Source organism: Macaca nemestrina, chromosome 17 (genome assembly GCF_043159975.1).
Source record: "Macaca nemestrina isolate mMacNem1 chromosome 17, mMacNem.hap1, whole genome shotgun sequence".
In the NCBI taxonomy this organism is placed as follows: Eukaryota; Metazoa; Chordata; class Mammalia; order Primates; family Cercopithecidae; genus Macaca; species Macaca nemestrina.
In genome coordinates, this window is record NC_092141.1 from 92,123,373 (window position 1) to 92,136,361 (window position 12,989).

Sequence of the window (12,989 nt, forward strand, 5' to 3'; positions counted from 1 at the left end):
CCTCAGCCAGGGAGGACCTTCACCTTCTCAGCCGGGGGAGGGACCTTCACCTTCTCCTCAGCCGGGGGAGGACCTTCACCTTCTCCTCAGCCGGGGAGGGCCCTTCACCTTCTCCTCAGCCGGGGGAGGGACCTTCACCTTCTCCTCAGCCGGGGGAGGACCTTCACCTTCTCAGGTGTGCACCAGCTCCGGTGTGTACCGACTCAGATCTGAGCCAGCACATGTCTACAGGCTCCCACAGGTCACAACAAGAAGCAGGTGCTTCTGGGTGAGGACCTGAAGCAGCAAGGCTGGGGCTGGGCCAGGTCCCCCTGTGGCTGGTGGACAGCCCACCTTTGCCAACAGGGTGCCACAGCACAGGTGCCCAGCCCACAGCGGGGAGGCAGAGAACCTGCTCCTGGAACCTGGGTTTTCTGGGCTGGCTCCAGGGGTGTTGACTGACCGGAGGAGGCTGCAGAACAAGGAGGTCAGGTTTCAGGCTGGCGGCCTCTCCTCAATTACAGGGATGCGGGGGTAGGCCCGAACCTGGGGCCCGAACCTGGGGCCCGAACCTGGTGTCAGGTGGAGTAGAGGCCACGCTTCATGGGAGGCTACTGTGTTTTAAGAAGTGCCTGTGGGCTGGGGGGCTTTTGGTCCAGAGACTAGGGGAAGGCAAAGCTTACCAAACAGTCTCCACTTGGGGTCGGGGGCCGGGGCTGAGGTGGGAGGGGTCCAGGAGGCTGTTGTGAGAGACAGCCGAGGCTGTCGGGGCCTGTGGGTGGGCGCCTGGTGCTGGCACACGAGAACCTTCTCTCTCTGGCCTGTGAGCCTAGTACCACGAGGGAGCCTCCCCCAGCGGCTGCTGGTTGCAGGGCAGTGGGAAGATCCACATTTCCCAGCAGCTAAAGCGCCCGACCTCCCTCTGACCCGTGCCCTCCTGCTGCCCAGAGCCTCCGGGTGTCAGGCCACGATGCGCTCAGGGACCCACCCTCCCTTAGTGCCAGCTCCACTTGTCCTGCTCCTCCGACGCCTCCTCTGGTCCAATCCCAAGGCCTTAAGAGGCCCGGACGCCTTTCTCACCACGTTCCTCAAACACGCTGGTGCAGGGAGCCCCCAGCCTGATGGGTTTGCCCAGTGGTTGGTGGTCACTGCACTCCCTGGTCTGTTTGCAGAGGGGCAGCCTCACCTGTCTCCACAACCTTGCCAGGCAGGGCCCACATTAGAGCTGGGGACAGAGGGACTCGTGAGGACGCTGGACCCAGTTTTCTCCTCCCATCCATGGGATGCCCCAAGGGCCTCAGGCTCCTGTAGTTCATGGACGCTCAGGGGTGTCTGCCTTCCTCCCACCTCCGACCAGCGTCAGTCAGGGCCCCTGGCACGGGCCCCTTGGGGACCCACGCCTGCCTGCCCTGTTTATTGGGGTGCTAGGGAGCCCCAAGAGCCGTGTGTGGGCCCCTCATGCCCCGCTGCCGCAGCAGGTACCCTGATGGCACTGGGGCCTCATCTCTTCACTGGGCCAGGACAGGGCTGTGAGGTCCAGCTGCCTGCTCAGCTCTGGGACCTGCCCTCCTGCAGGAGCCCACGGCCGTGAACATGCGCACAGTGGATCCACATGTCCTCCGAGGAAAAAGAGAGGGTCAGGGTTGAGTGTGTGGGTGCTAGGGGGTGCAGAACTCACTTATTTTTATTTTTATTTTTTTCCGAGATGGAGTCTCGCTCTGTGGCCCAGGCTGTAGTGCAGTGGCCGGATCTCAGCTCACTGCAAGCTCCGCCTCCCGGGTTCACGCCATCCTCCTGCCTCAGCCTCCCAGTGGCTGGGACTACAGGCGCGTGCCACCACGCCTGGCTAATTTTTTGTACTTTTAGTAGAGACGGGGTTTCACCATGTTAGCCAGGATGGTCTCGATCTCCTGACCTCGTGATGCGCCCACCTCGGCCTCCCAAAGTGCTGGGATTACAGGCGTGAGCCACCGCGCCCGGCCGCAGAACTCACTTCTAACTATGAGGGTCGAGGTGGGCTTCACAGAGGAGGTGGGCTTTGAGCTACGCCTGCAGCCCGGCATCTGGAAGTGGCTTCTGGGCTCTCCCTGAGCTCTCTCCTCTGCAGGACACCCCTGCCTGCAGGTCTGCACCCCCAGCTCCTTCCTGGGGACTTGATATCATGGTCCTGCCTGACACCCCAGGGGTGAACACAGCACCCAGCCCTGAGGGTTCCCATCTGCTGGGGGCGTCTGACCTGGGCAGGCCAGGGTGGGTGGCAGGGAGCCCAGTGGGGGCAGGTGCAGGTGACCAGGGGGAGATGCTGCCCTGGCTGGGGCCTGGACTCACTAGGTCATCACCAATGCAGGGGGTCTTGGCTCACCGGACTTTGCCACCAGAGAGGGTTGGGGAGCTCCACACGAAGGCAAGGAGGCCGGGGCTCCGGGGGTGACTCGTCCCCGGAGGGCAACCAGAAAGGCCGTCGGAGTGCGGCGCAGCCCGCACTGTCCTCGCTGAACACCTGGTCCTGCCCTGGACAGCGACTGCTTCCCCTCCAGGGTGGCCCCGTCGTCCCCCCGTCGTCCCCCACGTGCTCCAACAGCAGCGAGACTTTCCCAAGACAAGTCGGAGGCTTCAGAGCTCTTGGGGGTGGTGGCTTCTCCCAGTAGCCCCGTATCTGTCAGTCCCCCCATAAGGGAGGGGGGTGACAAGCTCCTCCTTGCTCCCAGAGTGAGGATCACCCCTGCTTTTCCGGCCCCCACTTGCCCCCTCCACCTGCCCTTTTCCCTCCGGGGAGCCCTGGAGGTTTTCCAAGAACTCTCCGGGTCGAGGGGGCAGCCTGTGCTGGGTGGTGGGGGGCTCCTGCCTGCTGGATGCCAGACACCTCCACCTTTCACCCTGGGGGTCCAGTCGACTGATGGCCATGAGAGAGAAGCTGAGAGCAACCGCAGCCCACAGCTCCACGCTGGCCCCCCATCTGCAAACGCTGGGCCCCATGGGAGCTGTGACTCAGTTTCCCGTTTGTCACGGGGCTGGCTGAGGCCCCGGCGAGTGCAAGCCATGTCAGGTTGGGCAGGAATGTGGCCCGTGTTCACATGTGTCTCTGTGTGTGAGAGAGAGGCGTCAGCTGGGATGCTGGGGTGGCAGAGACAGTCCGGGCTCACCCCTCAGCCTCCCTCGACCTCGACTCCCCCCACATACGGAGCCACCCCCTTCCTGGCTATCGCAGGAGTTGAGCTTCCCCTGCTGGGAGGGCTTTGTCGGAGGTTCCCTGTGGTTCCAGAAGGAAAGCTGGCTGCAGGGAGGGCCGGGCACTGGGCACCGTGTGGCTGAGCCTCTGGTGGGGGCTGCACCTCTGGTGGGGGCTGCACCGCTGGGTTCCCAGACCCCCTCTTTGCCCCCCCGCCCCCACTGCACTGGGAGGACCTGCTGAGGGGCCAGAGTCTGGCTTCGGGTCCCACGGGTGGGGGCGGGGCCCCTCATTAGCACTGCAGCTGACACTGAGGGCTTCCACCTCGCTAATTGATTAAACTGTTTAGAAACCAGGCCGGCGTGGTGGGAACTGGCCCCAGCCGGGCCGTCCGCTCCCCTTCTGTGCAGGCAGCGGCCCCCGGAGTTCACCCGCCGGGCGCGTTGGTGGGGTCTCGGCTCTGGCCGCCCTCGGGAACCCTTCTCTGCTGCTTCGTGTGGTCAGAGGGTCCTGAGAGGCGCTGGCAAGACCCTGGGGTCCTCTCCTCCCCGACCCCTCACTGGGCGAGCATGGAGGGCGGCCTGCTGTGCACGGGTATGTTCCCGGGAACCCACCCGCTGGGATTAAACCAGCCCTTGTGAAGATGGCAGGTGGGTTCCTCACTACCAGGAGGGGCACGGGGCTGTGAGCAGAGGCCCAGGAAGCAGCGCCCAGAGGCCCGACAGCCTTCTGCTGTCCTGGGATTTTCTGCGCTGTGACCTCAGCCTCTTCCTTCCTCTCCTGTGGGATTCCCCCAACACCCCTTCCCCTCATGCCATTCCTTCCCCACCATGCTCCACGCCTGCCCTCCCCAGTGCCCCCTACCCCCAGGTCTTCCCTCTAGGACATCAGCCCAGGCTCAGTCCCGGGATAAGGGCTGAGCCTTGGTTCCCAGTGCAGCCCCTGTGCCAGCACGCAGTGGGTGCTGCCCTCGCCGGAGGAGCGGCCTGGGGCCTGGTCAGCCCTGCTGGTGTCTGGCCTGCAGCCAGCACGGGCTCTGCCATTCACCCTTGGTTCTAGGTGGGTGCCCACCCAGGCAACCTCGGAGCAGAGTGGGCTGGGCTCCGGAGGTGGGGGCGGCCACTAACAGCAGGAGGTCGTGGCAGTGCAGCTATGGCAGGGGTTCTGAGGGGCAGAAGCCAGGAGCGGGACATGGGGACGCAGATCTGCAGGAGGACGCCGGCTCACCCAGCGGGGAGGGGATGGCTGCCCAGGGACCCTGAGCTGCCTGCTCTGCTCCCCCCACTGCTGGGACAGGGGCCCCACGGGGGATGCCAGGGAACGTGAGGAATCCGGAGTCAACACTGGGCCACTGTGTGCTGCCACCCGGGCGGGCCGTGGTTTATAAAAACAGCGGAGGCTTGGCTGGTATCAGGGCGGTGAGGTCACGGCGGCTGGGGGCTCTGGAATTTCTTCAGAAGAATTTTGCTTACCAAGCCACATACTTTCCTGGCCATCAGCTTGATCAGGGGCAAGATGAAAAATATGCTAAACAACAAAGAAACAAAAAAGCACCCAGGCTCCGGTGAGGGAGGGGCGCTGTGGGAGGGGCGGAGGGCCCAGGGAGGGTGAGGGGCCGGGAGCCACTCTGCCCAGCACTCTCCGCCGAGAGAGCCCAACGCCCCTTCCTTTCCCCTTTTAGCACTGCTGAGCGGGACTCACGTGTCCAACAAGGAGCTTTACTAAAAACCGAGGCAATAAAGAAAACACAAATGACATAAAAATAGTCAAGAGCACATTCTTGATGGTAGATAACTGGTCTCCGGCTGCAGCGGCTGCCAGGTTGGGTGTCGGCCACGTTGGCTGGGTCTGCCAGGCCCACCCACAGGCGCTGCACTTCCCTGGGCCTGACAGGGGCTATGGCGGGTCTGTGGGCGGGTGGACAAGGGTGGCAGGACCCGTGAGGGGCGTGGCGGGTCTGTGGGCGGGTGGACAAGGGTGGCAGGACCCGTGAGGGGCGTGGCGGGTCTGTGGGAGGGTGGGCAAGGGTGGCAGGACCCGTGAGGGGCGTGGCGGGTCTGTGGGAGGGTGGGCAAGGGTGGCAGGACCCGTGAGGGGCGTGGCGGGTCTGTGGGCGGGTGGACAAGGGTGGCAGGACCCGTGAGGGGCGTGGCGGGTCTGTGGGCGGGTGGACAAGGGTGGCAGGACCCGTGAGGGGCGTGGCGGGTCTGTGGGCGGGTGGGCAAGGGTGGCAGGACCCGTGAGGGGCGTGGCGGGTCTGTGGGAGGGTGGGCAAGGGTGGCAGGACCCGTGAGGGGTGTGGCGGGTCTGTGGGAGGGTGGGCAAGGGTGGCAGGACCCCTGAGGCGATGTGTGTGCCATGCAGTGGGGCTCTATAAGAAGCAGCCCGGGCAGCTTGGGCAGGGGCAGACCGGGCAGTGCCCACAGGTCTTTGTCCACCAGAGCCTCTGTTCAACCTCAGTGTTGCTCCGGATGTGGATAGGAGGAGACACTGTCTGGGCCACAGACCAGGTGCTTCCTTCATCCTGACCACACCTGCTTCAGCCCAGGAGACGCCGCAGGGGCCGTGTTCCCCGCCCGGCTCCTCGAGTGGTTCCCAGGCTCCTCCTCCGCCCGGTTCCACCTGGAGCCGTGGGGCTGTGCCGGGGTCGCCTCGCTGCAGCCGCAGCTCAGGGAGAAGCCACTGCTGGGGCTCCTGCCTCTCCCGTGCAGTGGGGCCGAGCCGAGCTCCACCAGGTCTGGACTTCTGCGCAGGGAGCTGTGCTTTCCAGGGTGGTGGGGAGGAGTCCCTGGTCCCAGCCACGGTGTGTCCTTGACCAGGACACTTGACTCTTCTGCCCCCAGACGGTCTTGTCTGCACCTCCAGAGCCCCCAGGCTTGCTCACTTGGCTCTACTTCTGGGCAGGGTGCCCTGGTATTGCTGCTGCTGGCACCTGCCGTGCCTTGGAGGGGTCTCCAGTGGGACCTCTGAGCACGGCTCTTCCTGTACCTTGAGAGGTGAGCAGAGGGCGTTTGTGGGAGAACTGGAACCTGGGGAGGAAAAACCCCAAGGCAGGCAGAGACTGTCCCTGAGTCTGTCCAGTGACCCACCGAAGCTGAGTGGTGTAGGACACGGAGGCCCGCCCGGGACCTGGGGGAGAGAGGGCCTCGGTCCGGTGAGACCAGCCTGGTGGGGAAGGGAGGGCCTCGGTCCGGTGAGACCAGCCTAGTGGGTGCCTGGGGGAGAGAGGGCCTCGGTCCGGTGAGACCAGCCTGGTGGGGCAGAGAGGGCCTCGGTCCGGTGAGACCAGCCTGGTGGGGCAGAGAGGGCCTCGGTCCGGTGAGACCAGCCTGGTGGGGAAGAGAGGGCCTCGGTCCGGTGAGACCAGCCTGGTGGGGCAGAGAGGGCCTTGGTCCGGTGAGACCAGCCTAGTGGGTGCCTGGGGAAGAGAGGGCCTTGGTCCGGTGAGACCAGCCTGGTGGGGAAGGGAGGGCCTCAGTCCGGTGAGACCAGCCTAGTGGGTGCCTGGGGGAGAGAGGGCCTCGGTCCGGTGAGACCAGCCTGGTGGGGCAGAGAGGGCCTTGGTCCGGTGAGACCAGCCTGGTGGGGAAGGGAGGGCCTCAGTCCGGTGAGGAGACCAACCTGGTGGGTCCATGCCACTCTCGCCTGCTGTCAGGGCCTGCCCTTCTCTCCGGCCTCCAGCTGCTTTGCCCCAGCCCAGCCTTCACGCGCCTCAGCTGCCTCCCCCTACCCCGAGCTTGAGTCCAGCTGAGCTGCATGTGGCTTTCCCGGTGGAGCAGACTCTGTCTGATTTCCCGACGGCCGGCACCCCCCAGGGCTTGCTCCCCGCCGTGGAACAGCCCCTTGGGGCCAGGTATGTACTCCAGGCCGTGGCCCAGCAGTGCTGGGAAGTGCCGGTCATGGCTGCTGCACGTGGGTTGCCGTCTGCGAGAGGCCTGTGGTGTTTGCTGAGGGCGGAGGACACTGAGGACAGATAATGGGCGACTAGTCCCAGATGCGGCCATGACTGGGGTGCATGTGGGAAAGCTCGTCCAGGGACACCCCCCACTATGGCCTGGCGCCTGTCCCGCAGGAAGAGCTTCAGGGCGGTGGGAAGGGGGAGTGGCCCCAGCTGCAGAGGCAAGGAGTGTTGGTGGCCGGGCGGCAAGAGGGACGGGAGGTCAGGCTGACGTCCACTGGCGAGAGCCCTTCAGACGAAGATAGCGTGGACCCCCTGCCCCATCCCAACACAGGCCCCAGATGCCCTGAAACCCCAGGGGCTCAGCCCAAACCATGAGCAGGAAGCGTTGCTTTACTGAGAAACCATAAAAATGTAGAATTCAACCTCAAACCCTGCTGCGGCCGATACTGAAGGTTAGAAATGAGCAGGTGGGGCCGGGCGCGGTGGCTCACGCCTGTAATCCCAGCACTTTGGGAGGCCGAGGCAGGCAGATCACGAGGTCAGGAGATCGAGACCATCCTGGCTAATACGGTGAAACCTGATCTCTACTAAAAATACAAAAAAAAATTGGCCGGGTGAGGTGGCGGCGCCTGTAGTCCCAGCTACTCGGGAGGCTGAGGCAGGAGAATGGCGTGAACCCGGGAGGCGGAGCTTGCAGTGAGCTGAGATCGCGCCACTCACTCCAGCCTGGGCGACACAGTAAGACTCCGTCTCAAAAAAAAAAAAAAAAAAAAAAAAAAAAAAAAACACGAAAAGAAAATGAGCAGGTGGGTCTTTCCCAGGTTCCCTGCGGCCTGTGGCCCCACACATGATGGCCCTCAGCTCAGCCCCAGCCCACACGGCAGCTGTGGCACCTCGAGCCGCCCAAGATAGCTGCCATGTGCTGGGCCTGATGCTGGGCAGGGCCTGGAATCCCCGGTGTGAAGATGGGCCTGGGTGGTGGCTGCTGGATCTTGTCACAGACGTGCCACCTGCTTCCCAAAACTGGGCACCAGGGGTCTGAGAGGTCGCTGTGGGAAGATCGCTTGTTCCAGGGACCCTGCAGGGTCTTACACGCGTGGCTTAGCGTTTGCTCCTGGGTGGTGATGATGCCCCATCCTGTGTGGCCCCGACCCTGGTCCCCCAGATGGTAAACGGCCTTGGGACGGCCTGGTCAGGAGACACCGAGAGCTGTCCCTGCTGCAGAGCCGAGGGGCCGCCACACTGGGCGTCCATCGGTCTTCTCGCAGCACCACCTGTGCTGGTGGACTGGGAAGGGTGTGGGTGACCCTTGTGACCCACCAGGGTCTTGTGACTGTTTAATGCCCTGGCCCAGGTTCTACCAGTCCTGCTGCAGACCAGCCCTGCTCATTCCTCCCTCTGGCTGTGAAGATGGAAGCCCACGGGTTGGCTGCCTCGGGCCAGGGCTGCCATGCAGGGAAGCCTGGGGAGGGCTGTGGCACTGCCCCCATGGGCCGTGGTATCTCCCCAGGGCCCTGCCTCTCTGGATCTCCTGCACGCACCCCGGCCTCGCCTGAAAACCCCACGTACAGCAAAGCGGCGGTGTCTTGGGGCAGGCTGGGCTCTGCCTGGGGCACCATGGGTGGCGTATGCCTCAGTTTCCCCAGTCTTGATGAGAGGGAGCTGGGGTTGCTACTGGTCACTCAGGCCCCAGGCAGACCAAGGCTCACTTCTGTCCACTCCCTGGCCCCCTTCCCAGGAGTCCCACCGGTTCCTGGCTGGGGTCTGGAATCTGTTCTCCCAGGACAGGACCTGCCCTCCCCTCCACTTTCTGCCTGCAAGCTCTGTGGTCCTTCCCTGCCTTGAGCCCAGGGGTCCCTGTGCTCCTGGTCCAGCCTCCCTGCTCAGGGCCGAGGGCACCGGGAGGATGGTGGTTGCAGAAGAATATGGGAGGCCGGGCGCGGTGGCTCAGGCCTGTAATCCCAGCACTTTGGGAGGCCGAGGCGGGCGGACGACTTGAGGCTGTGCACCAGCACTGGACACAGAATCGAAGGAAACAGGCGGGACATACCCTGACTGCACCAGTGCAGCGCGTCTCGGGATCCTGGGTTTTTAGAGATCACGCTGCGGGGGAGGGCTGGTGCCGTCCTGGGTCGGAGGCCGGAAGCAAGGCATAGGCAGAAACTTGCAGGAAGGGTCTGCCGAGCGGCCCGGGAGGGGCCTCCTCCCCAGGGTCCCCAGCGAAGCACTTCGCTCATGGGCCCCGGCCCTGAGAGGAGCTCCTGCCTCTTCCCACTCGGAGAGCGCCCACAGGAGAGGCTTGGCCTGGTGTTTCCCGATGAGATGGGGGCACGTTCCGGGAAGCGGTGAGCAGGCCCGGCAGGCATCAGATGTGGGGCTTCCTGTCTTCGGTGAATGTGCCCCTTGAGCGGGGTCTGGGGTGGAGAGTTGGGGAGGGGAGCCCCACTCCCCTTCTCCTTGTTGTTCTTGGCAGCTGGACTCAGGCAACTGCCTCCACCCTCTGGAGGGGCCTCCCCCTGTGCTGGCTGTGGATCAGAGGGGCCACGGAGAGGGGTCCACCGGTCCAGGCGGGGGTGGGCCTGGAAGGCCCAGGCGTGGGCGAGAGGGGTGCGTGGGAGGATGCCCGATGCCTCAGGGCCCCCGGTCAGCAGCAAGGCACGGACTCTCCTCTGGGTGGTGATGGCCCTGCACGAGGTCCCTGCGCCGTCTGTTTGCATGCGGAGAGGAAAGGATCACGCGACCGTGGGAGTGTTGGCCACCTGAAGGGTGAGTCCCACAGCCTAGAGGCTGGAGCATGGGGACCAGGAGGCGTTTCTTAGTGGAAGGGACTGGGGCTCATGCAGCCCCCCAGTCCCCGACACGACGCCCTGGCTCATCCCAGGTGATGAGGCTGCTGAGTCTGAACCGATGACAGTGGACGGGTGGCAGCCGGTTCCCAAAGAGTGGTCGGGCCTGGGACCCAGGTGACTCTGGGAGATGTGGTCACAGTCACAGCCATCTGTGGGCCTTTGGGGTTCAAAACAGTGAGAGTCACAGGAGACAGAAGGGATCTGAGCTTGCGATTGCTCCTCCCGGCTCTGGGACACCCGTCCCATCTCCTACCAAGGGTTCCCCGTTCCTGGCGAGCTGGAAAGTGGCTTCATGGGCAGAAAACGAGGGCAAAGGGAGCAACGTGCTGTGAGAGACGTCCCAGCACCCACCCTCCCTGCCAGCTCCCTTGGGCCTTTCCTCCCTCCCAGCCCCACCCACACCAGGGGCTTCTCTCACTGTCTCTCCTGGGTTTAACTCAGGGCGAGGCTGGCCAGCAGGGGCTGACCAGTGTGTGTCCAGGAGCCTCCCCCAGCGGCCAGCAGCACGGGCAGGGAGCTCACAGGCTGGGCCCTGAGACCAGGTCCTGTCTGAGAAGGAGGCAGGGATGTGGCCCCCACCCCTCCTGCCTGGGACCCTGCCTTAGGCCCACTCTAATGACCTAATTTGAATTTGATTGAATGTAAATCTGAATTTGCTTGAAGATGTGATTTCCAAGTGAGGCCTCCCCCTGTGGTACTGAGAGTTAGGACTCCATCTTATCTTTCCTGGAGACACGTTCAAGCAATGACAGGGTTACACGTACGCTTCAGTAAACACGACATTCTCCGTGGTGTTTAGTTGTAGAACTCCCAGTCAGAGCTGCTGCCCCAGCACGGTGGGGTTCAGCGACATGCACTGGTTTTAGGAGTAAATTCGAAGCGACAGAAGTGTTTGCACTGGCCCTGGGTGCAGCCTGCGTCTTCAGCCCTGGGGCACTGATGCTGGGCAGCTTCTCGCTTCCCTCCGGAAGGGACTCAGGAGCCAGGTGGTGGGGAAGCCGGCAGCTTGGCTGAGGCGGCCATGGTGGTCCGGCTCTGCGACTGCTCCCACAGTGCGGGGCTGCCCCTCAGGCGGTGTGCAGAGTGCAGCCGCCCAGGGCCAACTTGCAGTCATATTGGTAACCACTTTTAATGACATGCTAATTAGGGGGCGGGTTATTCAGATATAGCTGGAGGATGGGCAGTCGCTTCTAGGTGTTGCCAAGGCAGTGAGCGGCTGGAGGTGGCCTCGGCGTCCCTTCCAGTTTGTCCTGTCTTTGGTCGGTCCGGGGACCAGGCTCGCCTGTCTCCTACGTCAATACCACGTTTTCTGTGTCAAAACAGTCGAGTAGAAATAAACAGCGACAGCACTGTGACTAGAAAAGTGAAGAAACAACTTATTTCCGCTTTCTGATTTGTTGCGACCTCAGCACTTTTGTTTGTGTTTGACATTTAAACAGCGTGACAGTGTAAACTCTGAGACGTGATTTTTATTTCGTAAAGGTGCACATTTTAGCTCATTCATGAAACTGATTTTGAAGTTCTTTAAAACAGAATTTAGTAGACCTTAAGAATTGTTAATTGTTTGCAACTAAAGACCAATCCAAGAGAATAAAGCGTTGCACCAGTGGTAGGGTTTTGCAGTTGCCTAATTGTACCTTTTACAGATGTTTCCTTTTATTAAAACTCACTAGTCACTGGATCTGCTATTCAACATGGTGATGGGATGGAATTATGTGTGACGACTGTGTTCCCTGAAAAGACATGTTCGTGTCCTAACCCCCAGGGCCTGTGAATGTGGCTGTATTTGGAAACAGGGTCTCTGCAGACATAATCAAGCTAGGATGATATCATAAGGACAGGCCCTAATCCAATATGACTGGTGTCTTTCCGAGAAGAAAACAGAGACACAGAGGGTGAGGCCCATGTGAAGACAGAGGCAGAGATTGCAGCACTGTGGCCAAAGGCCAGGAGTGTCTGATCCACCAGAAGCTGGAAGACGCAGGGCAGGGTCCCCTGAGAGCGGCCGTGGGGAGCTCCCTCAGGCAGACACCTCGTGGTCCTGCAGCTCCTCGCAGACTCTGGCCTCCAGAGCCGTGAGACGGCACAATTCTGTTGTTTTAAGCCACCTCGTTTGTGGTCATTTGTGCCGGCAGTGCCGGGACCGTCACGCATGGGCCACTCACTGCCGTATTGGGTTAGACCCTTGCACTGGGGGCTTCGGGAACCTGACTGGGTTGGCTGCTGGACAGCGGACTGTGGGGGCTTCGGGGGGTGTTGGCGCAGGCGTGGAAGGTGCCCCTGCTGGGATGGGGGTCCCTCTGTCCCCTTCCCCCTTGGGAGAGAGGGCCCTCATGGGGCTGCCCAGGACACAGAGCTACTTATAAAATCCTGCCCCCATTGCAGCCTAGGGCTCCTGCTGGGGGCAGAGTCCAGGAGCCTCGGGACAACATGTGGACTCAGGATGTCCAAGTCTCAAAGGAGAGGAGCCTGGGGAGCTTGGGATGAGGCTCGTCCGCAGCCTGAATTTTCTTCCTTTGCCGTCACCTGTTGCCCCTCTGGGAGCCACCGTGGAGAATGAGGAACGTTCCAGGTGGACTCAGCAATACCACTGCAGCCTTGAGGGGGCCGGGCAGACGGGCACGCGGTGTCACACACAGGTGCTGGACGGGAAGTGGGCTGAGGGCCAGTGCAGAGGGTGGGGCAGCCACTGGACCTGGCTGACCAGAGCAGAGAAGGTCTATGAAGAGAGAGGAGAGAGGAAGATACAGAAGGATTTAAAAATAGGGCTTTGTAATTTTCAAACAGCACAAAGTATGCTATGAAAGAAAGACAAAATTTTTAAAGTTAGCTAAAATCCCATCACCTAGAGATAAACACAGATGACATTTTAAAGTTGCACCCGAGTTAAACAGTGGCTTTGAGCATCCTGAGTAGATGAGCACTCTCTAGTTTTCTGAGTGGGGAGTTTCGTGACAAAGCTGTTGCTTTGGGTGGAGGACGGGGGCAGTGTGGGCACTGGTGGGGGAAGAGGGGCCCAGGGCTCTGGGTGAGAACAAGCAGAGGGAGGCTCACACTGTGACAGCAGGTCCCAGCCTCTACCAGCAGGACA